At 35.4% G+C, this 14,717-nt stretch overlaps 1 protein-coding gene across 2 annotated transcripts in view; it reads left to right on the top strand.

The window, feature by feature from the left end:
• Positions 1-271: 271 nt before the first annotated feature.
• LOC107995206 (protein expanded-like) overlaps positions 272-14,717 on the top strand; it is an 80,624-nt gene continuing 66,178 nt past the window's right edge. The window contains exon 1 of one of the 2 annotated variants that reach the window (XM_017052565.3): positions 272-715. The gene's annotated coding sequence lies outside the window, so the exon portion shown is untranslated. Of the gene's footprint in view, positions 716-1,951; positions 2,049-14,717 lie in introns of those variants that run through there. The other variant, XM_017052583.3, reaches the window with a different exon arrangement.

Genomic DNA, 14,717 nt, shown 5'->3' on the forward strand with positions numbered 1-14,717 from the left:
ATTTAAAATAAATTTTATATATATATATATTTATAAGAATTTTAACTAATTTATTTAAAAAAAATTATTTTTACAATAAATTTAATCTATGCATATAAAAAAATTATATAAATCTTCGAAATTTAAGTACGATTTTTATATAATTTTTATTATATATTATATTATCGGCAAATTTCAATAATTTATATAATTCGCGAGTTTTATAAGTTGATTCCATTGTGAGGTTAGTTTGTCGAATATGGGAAGTCGGCGTGTGCCGCCAGTCAGTCAGTCGCCGGCCGCCGGTGCAGTATGTTGTGTTGGTGTTTTACTGCATCTTGTAAGTTTCGTATCACAAAACTGTGTCCTAAATTTCTGTAAGGTTACATCTATCATAATTACCAATAAAGTTAACAAATTTTATAGGAATTAAAATGTAGTAACGTTAGAATGGTTTTTCTGCGATTCGATTAACGTGTGAAAAAGAAATAAGAATTCGTTTTATTCGCATCGAAGTTCACGTGAGATTACTGAATTTCGTGTATGCGGCGGCAAACGTGCGATTTGTGTTGTGCTGTGCATTTTATAGTATCTTTACACAAAAGTGTTTATTCATTACGACCACCTGTTACGCGTCTAAAACAGGCTTCTTTGTGTTACGTTGGATTAACCGGATTACGTGCATCATCGGAATGTTCTTTATGCTCAGATAAATCATTAGGAACGGAAAGAAGAGGTAATCATTTTCTCATATTTTATGTTTAAATCATAAAATTAAATGTTTTGTAATTTTTATTATGATATAATCTCATATTTAAATATTTAAATATATAATGATCTTTTCGAATCCTTAATTGGCAACATGTTTAAATATTAGGACGCCATTTCAAAAGCGCGGGTAATGAAACTGGAATAATTTTAAAACATAATTTGTATAGGACATATGTCGATATATATATAATATATATAATTTCGATATATGTTTCTTGTTTATTAATGAAATACTCATAATTAAATAATTATTTTCTAAATTTGAATATTTGAATATATACAATATTTGCAAATATTATGTAATCCTTTTTATATTTATTTATAAAATTTGATCATTATTTTATTTGTTTTTATAATTAGCAAAAATATTTTATAATTAATATTTTATAATTAAGCAAAAATTTATTTGATCATATTAGCAGATTTTGAAATAATAATTTTATTGTAAAACAAATTGTAAAAAGTATACACACGTGTGATATTCATAAAGAGTTTTCTATAACCGACATGTATTTATAAATGTATAAGTCTATATATGCACATTTCGATGATTGCGACGATATTACCATTCAATAAAATGAATAGAACAATTGTAATGCAAAAAAGATTTACAAGAATTGACAAGATGAGATTGAAGAAAAAGATATATAATAATGACAATTGTTTCTGAAAATTCAAACAATTAATAATGTAAAAATTCAAATTGCTAAATATTCGAATTTAAAAATATAAAAATTTTGAATTATATTTAAAAAATTAAAGTATTCATAAATGTCGTATCTAAAAAATGATTTAAATTATTAAAGGAAAAAAATTCTAAATCATTAATTCTTAAAATTAAATGGATAAAAATATATAGTAAAATTTAAAAATTTATATTAATTACCGATATCAGAAATTTATATATATAATTTTAATTATCTAATTAGTATAATTAGCTAATCGTTAAGATAACTAAATCAAAAATGATCTAGCTATTGGATTGCAAGTGTTAATTACAATATTTTTTTAATTAATAATATACATTAAAATTATCAAATTTTTGTAATTCAAATAATATTCGAAATACTTTAAAACATCTTGAACCTATCGCTAGTTTACGGGACGGGAAGAGGTTGTTCATGGGAGAGGGCACATTCCACTGTGAATGCGCATGCGCATATTCCGACTCGCGGCACCCGCGCATTCGACCGCGTGTAGCCAGTCATATTGTTGAGGTTAACTTCTTCTAGTTTATATCTGGAAAAAGTAATTTCACAAAACGTGAATTGTATCTGAACATATCTTTGGGAAATTAGGTAAGCGTATTTCGTTAATAATTTTCACGAAATGAAACTTATAAATTTCTTATTTTTGAATTTTAGTATTAAGTCTATAATATCATGCATTTATTGCAATTAAAAATAAATCATTTTTTTCTTATTGAAAAATGAACGATATATATATATATTATTCATGAATGCGTATCTTTATTTTATTTTTAATTTTTAAAATAAATTATTTTCATAATTTTAAATAATAATTAACATTGATGAAATACAATATAAAATAAATTTAATATTAAAAAATATTATATTGAATATGATTTTGATTACAATTTTTTTTATTATATATATAATAATTCTTTTATGTTTTCAAAATTATTAATTATTTTTTTTTTTATTTTTTATATTAATTAACTTCGCTTTCAAATAGTAGTTTCAAAACTGATTTTATTTTATTTTTCATGCTATATACAAATTATATGTACAAGTTAAAAATGTTTATCTTTTTTATGATTTGAATCTCTTTGTATATATATATACTCGTATATATACTCGTTATAGTAAAATACTTGATTGTAGACATAGAACGGTTTTTCAATGCGGCATTCTTTTCAACTTTGGCTCGCCATATTGAATGTTAATACGTAGGAAACGGTAGCCGTGACTATCACCATAAATTATATATAGTTGAAAGTAGTTTAAACGCAATAAAATTCATCATTAATCCATTTTAATAAAATATTATATATATTACATATTTATTTATTTAATATTATATATTTTTGATTAGAATAAAGATAATAATTGTAATCAACAATATTTATTACTATTGTCGAATCGTTATTCGTAACATTTCAACTATTACATTCCATATCGTTATTTCTTTCATATATCGATATAGATACGTAAGAAAAAAGGGAAACGTGAATATATATATTCCTTTCGTTTAATGCAAAACCGCAGAACGCGGTATGTGTTGACCAAGTGTTCACGATATCGTAATTCACGTTATTATACTACCCATGTCGAGCAACCACGTTAGTTTTGTATCTTTCGCACCATTCTCTTCTTGTTGCTTTGTGCCTTTTATGTGTTTATCCTGCGTAAATATTACCCGTGCAAAATATTTTTCGAGGCTACGTTGGAGGCCGTTGTGTGCTAGGGCAAATAATATTCAGGCACCTCTTTAGCCGACATTCGAGAGGTCGTCCAAACACTTTTTCATCTCGTACCAAAGCTGTTCGAACTATTCCAAGTATTCACGAGCTCGAAATCTTAACTTCGAAACGCATTTTATTGAATTCAAGGATAATTTTTATTATTTCAAAAAAAAAATTTCTCTAAATTTAAATAATCTAATATATTTTTTTTAATTATTTGAACGAATTCGATTTTTTTATAAGTTTTAGATTAGATTATTTATAATTTTGTATAAGGAAGAAAATTTTGTTATGCTTATATAAATTTAAAGAATTTTAGACTTGTATTTAAAATTGTATCGACAATTTATATATGTAATTTCATATAGAAATAATTGAATAAATTTCAAATTAATTTGTAATATAATCATAGTGACACAATTTTTTTAGAATCAAGTCGCGAGAATAAAAAAGTTAATTTAAATTTTGTAATATAAATATAAATATATTTTTGTGTATTAATTTTTGTAGACATGTATAGATATATATATATACATATCAATTAGTTTAAAAAACAAAAATTATATATAGAATTAATCAGATATAGTAATTAATGATAAATATCAAAAATGAATGAATGAAAAATTCGGATAATATTCAAAATATAATCAGAAAATATTTTTTTTTCCATTTCTTCTTGGAAAAGTAACAATTTTGTCTAATATAGCAACTCGTTGAAATCTCATCTTGATTTTACGAGCAGTTTAGCCTGGAATTTATCATTTCTAGGATCCACTTAAAGTTCCAATCTGACGATGTTTCCTGGAACGTGTGTATAATAATCATGTCTGTGATATTCTTTCAACATATTTTCACTTCTTCCAATTCTATTCGAAAAGAAAGTAATGATACGCTAGTCGATACTATGGTCGAAGAACAAGAGAAATTCTTTGTCCCGGAAAAAATTAGCTTGTCCATCGAGATCATAAATTTCTTCGAAACCAAACGATAATGATCATCATTCGAGAAAGCCTCGAAGGAAAATGGAATGATTCTTTTTTCTTTTGGTTTCTAAATTTTTCTTTCTTTCTTTCTTTCTTTCTTTCTTTTTTTAAAATTATTAGAATGGTATGGAAAGGCCGAACGTACCGAAAGTGGCCAAGAATTCCGAGCTATTTTTCTCGAGGAAATCACAAAGAATGTGGCCGAAGGTAAAACGCGCAGGTGCTCGAGGTTCTCATCTCTCTTTCTCTTCTGTTCAGGTCAATTCTCCTTCATTCCTTTCATTTTCTTTCTTCTTCTTTCTTCCACGCAACCTTCCCTTCGGTTGTAAAAATTGTCTACGAAGGTCTAAATATTCGGAGGATACCGTGGGGTGATTATAATTCTTGGGCTGAAGTTGCCTCGGAACAGAGGAATGCCGAGGGGCGGCTAAGACAAAGCGCCATCTTTTGCTTCGCCCTTTATCTCTTCAGCACTGAAGATTAGTATCTATAGTCGGACGACAGATGGTGGTCGGTAGCTACACAATCCAGATTCTATATAAAGTCTGAAACCAGCGGAGAACTTCTTATTCTCTTTCTTCCTTCCTTCCTTCCTTCTTTCCCTTTTCTTCATTGTCTACCTATGCTTTTTCTCTTTCTCTCTTTTCTTTATATATTTTTTTCCTTCTCTTATATTTTAATAATCGAAGATACGGAACAATCATCGAACGTATCACTCGATCAATACGAATTCACGAATCGAAACGCGAAATGGAAATCTAATTATGTCCAAATTACGAATACCAAATTTTTATTACCATACAATATTATCCCGTGTACCCATGATGCCGATTATTATTGCGATTTATTCGTATTACGCGGATAAACGATACTACAGGACTAGTGATCCGAAAAAAAGAAGAGAGAAAAAGGTTCGTCCGAAAATTTATGAGAGACCGCCGTGAGCTATTATTGCTCAATAAGACGCTTAAATATCTGATAACAGTACCGGTAATCAGTGTCGAAGGGAACGGAATCGGGGCGATGTTTTCGAGTTTCGTAAGATTGCAAGCAGGCAAAGCAGAAGGGCATTTTTAGTGGTAACGGCTTTTGCGAATTTTCGGCACGGGACAGCTGATGTATTCTGGCTTAACACATGCTTTCGTCCTCTGGGAGGCAGTTTGGAGGGGGCTCGATCGGGAAACGTAATCATCGAGGGGAATATTGGCCCGGGCTAATCGGCCTGGACCGATCCAACCTCCTCTCTTCCCGTATAAACTCCATTCTCGAGAAATTCGCGATGGCTACGAAAGGCGCGCGCGTATCGGGGTGTCTGCGATTATCATAATTATATCTCGATGCGATGAGTCATACTCGTATAGGTGTGCTCGTAACACACGGACGGAGAAAGAGAGTGAAGAACGAAGGATCGTTTCGTATCCGATGTCCGATGCTGTTGCTTGCACCGTTTCGAATCGCTTACACGAAACCAGTACGATCGTTCGTGCATTCTTTCATTCTCTCGCTGGCTGCCAGTATAGGAAACGCGATCACGTACTACACCTTACTACACACAAGGTGATACAATAGAATTTTGATCATTCGTCTTCTCTGGATATTGGATGAAAATTACTGTTATTGGATGGAATAGAATAGAAGTGGTTAAAATTAAAAATCAACTTTTTAAAGGTAAATATTTTATGAAAAATTCGAAATTGAGTTAGGAAAAAATTTTGTCTACCTCCAAAAAGATTGTTATACATGAAAGAAGTAGAGTTCGTGCTTGGAAAGCATCTTATCTCGTACGACGAGTTAGATTTATTTTAGAAATTTCTTTATCGCGGCTGAAAAATGTGGAATCTCGTCTCGAAAAGAAGAAAGATTCCGTATTGATAATTTCATAGAACGAAACGAGATATTTAGTTAATTGAAATTATTTTCGAAGAAGCGAAGAGAGAAAAAACTTTATATTCGTGTAAATATTCCTCTTGAGTTTAAAAATTTTTTGAATATAGTCATATTTCGAAAATCACGAAATAAACGAAGGTAAACACACGGAATACTTTATTATCTGATACTGAGCAATGAAATGTTAATTTACAAGCTTAACATTTCGGCTAAAAAAAAAATGACGATGTCTGCTTTTTCATTATTTGACTCATTAATGACGTTCCTAAATTCCTATTTATAAATGTAAATATTAATAAATAAATATTTCATACTTTTGTAAAAAAAACTCGATCGTTTTAAATGAAAATTAAATGACAAAATAATAAAAAGGAACATTACATGTACAATTTTTACCTTTCGTATCTTTTTTCCCGCTATGAAACGATCGACAATCGTTTGATATTCATGATGAAATGTAAAACAGCATTACACGTAGTACGTTCTACGTACGGAGTAGAATTTACAGATCGCCGTGTTCGACCTGCATAATCCTTGTGCACGATCCATAATGCATCGATGAGCACCGCCTGCCTGATCACAATTTATAATTTATTGCCAAGTTACGAACCATCTCCTGCAGCTTTTTCTCTCTTGCCTTCCCGGGCACGTTGATTGTTGTTGGAAGTCTGGTAGTTAGCAGCTTCTCTCTCGCAGAGCATGTTGTGGAATTCCGTTGATTTAAATGGCGCTCAAGGTAACCGCTTCGATTGAATTTACGTCCGTGGCTTTTCTCCACGTCTTGTTATTTACACGAGAATATTACGAACGCGGAATTTCTTCGCGCTTCTCGTTTAACATAGAAACCGAGACGAGCATAATTCTTTGTCGTTTTAAAAACAGTTAGAGAGATTAGAGCGCTTTATATAATGACGATTTTGATCGATATTCCATTTTAACATTATATTCGATTTTTAATACATCGAACGTATCATTTTACATTTGTGATATCGCAAATATAAAAATAATCAGAACCAATAATGAGAGAACCATTTGGATTAAAATTTTTAAATAGATATTCCGATCGTTGAATAGTTTTTAAATTTTAAAATCGAGTACATAAACTAATACTTGAATTTCCAAATGACAAATAGCAGGCTAAGAAATCGGATCGATCTGAGTCGAAATAAGTTTAAATACGTTTCAGATTGATCGAAAATCTTCTCTCTCTCTCTCTCTATATATATATATATATATATATATACTCCGAGTCGAATTAAAATTCTCCTACTCAGCTCTCGAATAACTCTCGCATCTATCATATACGCGCGCAAGGTAAATTATAATTTACGTTCCCATCGAGCAACTTTTTCACTTTTTATTATCGAATAATTTACATAATCCGAAATGCATCGAATAATAACTCGGTATATCCCGCATATATAATGCGATATTCGATCGTATAAAATCCATTCAAAGTTACACGTTTCGGGTGCCGGGGTGAACTTTACGCGGCAAGAAACCTTCGGTATCCCAATCCAATATTTTTCGGTACCCGCATGGAGCCCGGCATAGCGCACGCCATCGCGTCCGCCACAGCGCTCGCTGCGTTTGTCGCGCATAAATATCGAACGGCGTCGAGTAAAAAAATAGCGCTTTACGCACCATGTGAATACGCTTCGCGGAAAGTTCACGCGGAATAATTGGTCGTACACGCGGTGGAATAACTTACAAACACCACCACCTCTTTCCCCTCCCCGCTTCCCTCCTCCTCCTCCTCCCCTCCCCTTTGATAAGGCGATTTCTCAGGAGCCCATCGCGAAGGCATCTCTCAATTTATGTGGTACCATCATTGATATTCCGTGGAGAGCACGACTCCTCTCGGGTAAAGTTAGGGGAGAACGTGCCATAGAAAGGAATTTATGCGAAGGGCTTGCGGTGTTCCGACCTTCACGGTCACGTTGCAGCCGGACCTCAAACCGCACGAAGGTTATTCCGAACAATTCCACGTCTTGTCTCCGAGTCGCAAGGACCGGGTCACATATAGAATAGAACAAACACTATTGTGAACCCGCCTTTCGAGCACGCGCGCGTGCGGTGCGATTTTTATCGCGGTTCGGCGATACAAAAATTCCAATGGCTATTTAAAGCCTCTCTCTCTTTCTCTCTCTCTGCTCTATTGTTCGAAATAATTTCCTTTTTTTTTTCGAATAGAAAAAGTCTTTTATAGATCATAAATCGAAAGGAGGAGGGGAAAAAAGAGATCTTCGAGTATGATCCTTCGTAGATAGATAGATCAAATTCAAGTTACAAGATATGTGTAATTAAATTTATTCAACAACTAAGGTACGCTTTGAATCTACTAATCTTTTAAAAAGAATAGAAAGATGTGTCGGTTCGGCTGGCTCGCTCGAAAATCGAACCCCTCTTCCCCCACTCCCCCTTCCTTTTCTTGTCTCTCCTCTCTCGATTACAATTTCAGATCGATTCATACATCAATGAGCGGACATAAATCGCTTTTACCGTAAACAGTGAACAATGGGCATCGCGATAAAAATAATTCTGGAGAAGCTTGGAGGCAGAGAGCGGTCCGTTGTGCTCGCGCGTTCGTATCCATGCACATGCGCGCATGTACACACACACACACACACACGTGCGTACATACACAAAAGCTAAGGCATCTCCTCTGAAAGGTATACGCGTCTTTCTCGGTAGAAATGGCAAGGAACGCGAGAACTACTCGTTATGCATCCGAGTAGTGTGGATAGGGGAGGGCTCGTACGATCGGGCCTCGGAATCGTCGTGGATTCTGTTTCTTCGTTCTGCTCTCGACGGAGGAAAAGAAACCCGCTGGCAAGCCCGATCGTGGCTCGAACGGGTGTGAATGCCCGTACGTGCCAGAAACGAATAATGAAGCCGCGGTACGATCCACGATAAAACCTGATGCCGTTGGAACGCCACTCACGTACGAATCCTTTACCTTGTACCCGATTTGCGAGCGAGCTGGTCAACATTGCCGTGCCTACGAGCCACGTTGCCCCGAGACTCGGATCGTTCCTGCTCCCCTTCGTGCGTATCGTGTGTGTCTCTTCGTAGACCGGCTACGATAAACTTTCACGCGTATACAGGATGTTTCAGTTTATTTTTTCCTTTTTTTTTTTTTCTCTCCTCCTTTTTTGGTTTAGGTTTCGTTAGAGATTGTACTCTGCGAGATGCGAGAGAATTTTGAAATAAAATATTAAAATTAAGAGTGGAGTAATTGATTAAAAAAGAAGTTAATTGAAATTTTGTAGGATAATCATATATTGATTGGTAATTTATTTTTAGCATATTATGGTAATCTTGAATTACTATGTTCTTTTTGCTTTTGTTGTGACTTTTTAATAAAGTTAAGAAGGAAAAGTCTGTATTTAAATCTTTTTATATTTACGTAATATTTTTTTGTTTATATCTATAGAACATACGAAATTTGGGAAAAAATTATGAACAACATTCTATATGTATATACATGATATGTTGAATTGTACAATTTTTTTCCATTAAAAGTGATTCAATCCTCCTTACGTAATACATTTTGTCAAATTTGTTTTCATAGCTATTCTTTTTTCCTTTGAAGAAATTTTCATTTTTTTATTTATACATCGTAATTATTCGATATTTCCTATTCTGTTCTTATAAAATAAGATAGTCTCTTAAGAAATAAATAATAATAGTATATCTTTTTAACATTTTATCGTAATAACTTCGGTATTATTGAAATCAACTTTATTCTTACGTCTTACGTGGAATCGTTTGTTAAATAAGGAGAGAAATCGTATATAATGTTTGGTAAGGAATTAAAGGAAAAAAGGAAAAAAAAATCAGTAGAATTTTACGCGAAGAAACCTTGAATAATATGGCTTGTAATATTTCGCGGAGATTCGAAGAAGCAAATTGATCGAGAATTGAAAATTTGAGAACTGGAAGAATATTGAGAATTTTAATCTTATACGATATCTATATGACAAGTATGTATAATATTTACAATGGTAAGAAAGGTGTGACACCCTGGTATTTTTTTTTTTTTTTTTTTGAGGTTATCGACTCTTATCGAGTCGTATATGGGACTTTACGACTAATGGTTCTAAAACGGTTCTAAAATATAGCAATAGTGAAACTCCTTTGCAATTCAAAGAAGAAAAATTTGTTTATTTTTAAAAGAAACGAGAAAATACGACAACAATTTATTTCTAATTTTCTTGAAAAATTTGTTTGATCTCTATAATGGCTTCAATCATTTATTTACCCATAGAAGATTAGTTTAATAAATCTCAATTGGACATATAAAAAAGAAGATTTAATATTTTCGGATAATAATATTCTGTTTATTTCAATATCGAATCTCGAGGACCTAGAACATTTGAATTTTATATTTATGCATTTGTTGTAGTATCGAGAACATCAAGATTTCAAGAACGAGTTAATATGTATCCAATTATGCTCTCGTTCGTTCCCTTTCTCAAACACGATCGCCAGATACGGTTCGTAAAATGTTAAAATTGCTTCAAAATTAGCCAACTAACGCCCAAGTTTGGCTTGACAAACGTGAGATACGATCGCGTGGCGTTAAGCCGCGTATTCACGGGTCGCACAACTGGTTCATGAATGTTTACGAGCTACTTGATCGGTCGATGGAGACGCGAACGATGCAACGCTGGCAAATGATCGTCAACATTTGTACGTGTTTCCAAATGGTGTCCACATACTCCTCCACGACATTACATGAATCAAAACATGAAATTTCTTATTTGTGTGCGCTCGAATGAAGACGAAATAAATGAAAAAAAACTTTCTTCGTCAGAAGAAATAAAGAAAAGTAGATCAGAAGATTTTTTTCTCGTGCAATTTCTCACTTCACTATTCCACGCTTCTTCGCATTGTCAGGAGGAAAGAATGATTTATCGAATAAATTTCCACACGTTACATTTCCGTTACGTTTCCGCTTTGCTTTCTCCTGTGGCCTTTTTTTTTTTCTTTCAAAAAATATCCTCGTCCCTCTACGTGGAATTCGAGCATCCGGCAATACCGGATCGGCTCCCTCGTGGCCGATACGGGCCTGTCTTCGAATTCAAGCAACGTAGACCGGCCACGTCCGCAATGTCCACCCACGTAGCGGCCGAACAGCAGAAAAGAAGGGAGGAGAAAGGGAGAGGGGGTTGATTGTGCGTCTCCTATCTGCCCCTGAAAATTCATTGCTTCTTGCGCCGTTTTCCACCCGGCGGGGTTATTAACGGCGCACTCGGAGCGCCCTACGGAGTCGCGAGTTATACGATGGAATTTATACGTACTTAAACGCGCTATTATCGTCCTTTGCACGAGATCGCGTGGGCGCGCGTGACAGTAACTGCTGGACTTGCGGGGAAGACGTAACACACTGTGCATTCGAAAGTCCATGCCATCCTCGAGTCTCGAGACTCCTCTTTTCTTTTCTTTTTTTTCTCTCTCTCTCTCTCTTCCCCCGTTTCGCGCGAAAACCTCGCGTGCACCGATAAAACTAACGAGATTCGAGAAGAATCTTGGATGCTCGCGAAATTAATATGTACCTTTGAATAAATTGTAAATTTTAATCGTGATATTAATCTTTTAATTCGTACTTAAAAATATTGGGAATTTTTTTCTTTGAAATATTTTCCTCTCAGAGATGGTAATATTGAAATAAATCAAGAAAATATTGGATGTCTTTTTTATTACGTATGATTAATAACGTGTGGTTAATAGCAGTGTACACTGAGCTCTTGCTTTGATCGTAATCATAGGTATATCCATTTTTTTTTTTCGTTTTTATTCGATCAACATCGATAATGTTGCCAGTTTGAAGCTTTTTATCGGTATTTTATTAAAATGAGATGAATTTTTTTTAATTTTTACGATCGGTAAATGATGGAACAGGAGAGTTTTAAAATTGTTCCAAATATAGATAGACGGCGCCAGAAACGCTATTAGAAAATTAAAAGATCTCGGCTATAAGATCCATGAAATATTCATGCGTGATATTCGTAACGTATCGTGAGTATCGAGAAACTTGGGTAGCCGGTGAAAGTACAGAGACTCCAACATGCCATTCTATACATGTATACATATATCCTTTAAAATAATAATATGACATATAGTGTGTCAATGCACCGCAGAATATCTTTTGCGTGCCAAGTGAAAAATTGGCGTAAATGCCAAACATCTTTCGTTCTTTTATAAATATCTTCTTTTCCATTAGAAACACAATCGAGAGATAAATTCAAGTGGTTAGGAAAAATAACATTTGTGATGAATAATTTCTAGGTGTGAAGATTACAATTACGCAATTTGCAATGAAGAAACAACGTTGTATATTTATTTCTTTACAAAATACACATATATATTCGTAATAAATTGCGTAAAAAAATTTTACGCTTCGTTCTGGATTTTGTAACGAAATATCCGGGAAACGTCGGGTCTTTCGGTGTATTAATCCGAACCTGGGTGCAGGGTGCAGTATGCACTCGGAATGCAGCTCTCAAAGTGGGCTGCTCTTGGCTATCGGCGTGCATCGTGGAACTTGGCTACCTGGTGAAAGTACCTCCACCTTCGCAGCGTCTGCATGCATGTACATCGATGCACGTACAAGAATTGCTCGCACACATTGAACGCGGCTCGTACGTATACTTGCTTGCGTGTACGAGCATGAGGTGAGATACTGCCAGATAGCGTGGCACGTAGTGTCAATGTACTCCATTGTGTCATCCGTCACGGCCTGTGAGATAACGTGGTTCCGTAGCGATGGCTATGACCCGACCTACGAAATAAACAATCTTCCCACGAATTAGGGAAGAAATGCTTGAGCCATTCGTTCTTGAATGTTGAAGTTTTTATAAAGAGAGACCGATAACTGAAGCATAACCGATTCTATGTAATTATAAGCGAAATTCCAGTTTCTACGTACAGATTAAATTTCTATAAATTCACGACTGCTCGTTCGTAACATCATGCTGTGCACGAAGCGATCAAGTATCGACGAATGTTACATTCCCGTACAAATTTTTCGCTCTCGCGTTATTATCGAGATTAGGAACGATTACACGTCGAAATTTATTACACCGGGATTCCACGGACGTTCTTTTAACCAGGTTGACCGATTAATGCGCGCATTAACAGGCGTCTATGGTCTAATTAACATCGTGCTTGAAGGCGCGATTATCTCGCACCATCCACGATAGGTTATATCTATCTGTCGATTTATCGGCATCTACTTAACGCGCCTGCGCGTGCACGTCCCTGTGTGCACGTGTACGACGCCTACGCATACAACCTTTCGCCGGTAATGTACGCGTATGCGCGCCACTTATACGCCCGGCGAAGCATAATCGAGCATAACTCCCTTATATTTTATACGACAGGCGTGTACACCACAACTGTGGTCATTACGTGACTTATGCAATTTCTTGATCTTTAGTTATCTTTACGCATTCCAGCTTCCTAGGCGTGGACCGAGTTGTCCGCGTCTCCTACGCTTTTGTTCCATCATTTATCGCGGTGTGCACCTTATTGGCGCCATTACTCTGTAATTAGCGTTCCTTAACGTTGCACGTTAAAGGTATACATCTTTTTGTTTATACAGGCCCGGCTTTGATTAACTTGCTCGCGGGTTATAATGGACGTTTACCATTCACTACCACTTATGGAATCCTCCCATTTATTTACAGAACCATTTTACGAAGCTTCTGTAACTCGTCGTTCTATTTTCTCTTTCTTTGTTTTTAATTAACGTTGGTAAACGTTAACCCTAATGGCGGCATGCGTCGATAGCAGCATAGTGTAACGAATACCGCCGCTTTAAACTTTTCCATATTTTTCCACCCTTATTTTAAATCCCATTTATACTTCTTTTCGAGCAAATCACAGGCAGAACTCTGTTTTATGCCGGCTCGAGTTTTTACCTCGGACCAAATACGTGGAACGTGTATCGTTGAATTAACAGATCGTTTCGTTTCACTAATGCGCTATAATGGTGGTTCGTCGTCGTATCTTTTGGTCGTGATTGAAAGAATAGAATAGCGGGGAAGGGAGGGATGTGCGCCAGGACGGAGGAATACGTTTCTCTGACCGAAAGCACGTAACGCTGGCCGGCCGAGGGGGCAAGGCGACACGACCCCGGGCCCCGAGGAATTCGGCCCTTGTATCGAATTGACCTGCGTGCCTGCGGTTTCTTCCTGGCGTCGCGCTGTCGTCTGGCTCATTTTTTCATGTTCGTGCTTTCGCATCTCTGTTATTATAACTCGAATGGCACGAACGTCGTTATACGTTAACCGTATGGCTGCCGTATCCGGGAACTATCAAACTAACGACGCCTCGCCTGCGGCCGACCGGCCCAAAAATAGTCGGGGCCCCGCCGTATAATTACGATCACGGACTCCAGGATGTAGCCAGGCCGATTTAATTCGACTCTCTTCTCTCTGTTCTCGCCCGCGGGACACCAATCGATATATATATATATATACGTGCGTACAGATATATATCCCGTGCACAACAACACGTTCAACAATTGCTGTGGGTTCGTTTAATTCGTAATCTGAACTTCTCGTAAACTCGTTCGTTGCGTATTTCTCCTCTTCTTCCCTGAAATCTGGTACGCGCGGTATTCTTTTTAATGGGGATGGGAGAATTCTAGGCAGGTTTTCGCT

This window comes from Apis cerana, linkage group LG6 (genome assembly GCF_029169275.1).
Source record: "Apis cerana isolate GH-2021 linkage group LG6, AcerK_1.0, whole genome shotgun sequence".
NCBI classification, from domain to species: Eukaryota; Metazoa; Arthropoda; class Insecta; order Hymenoptera; family Apidae; genus Apis; species Apis cerana.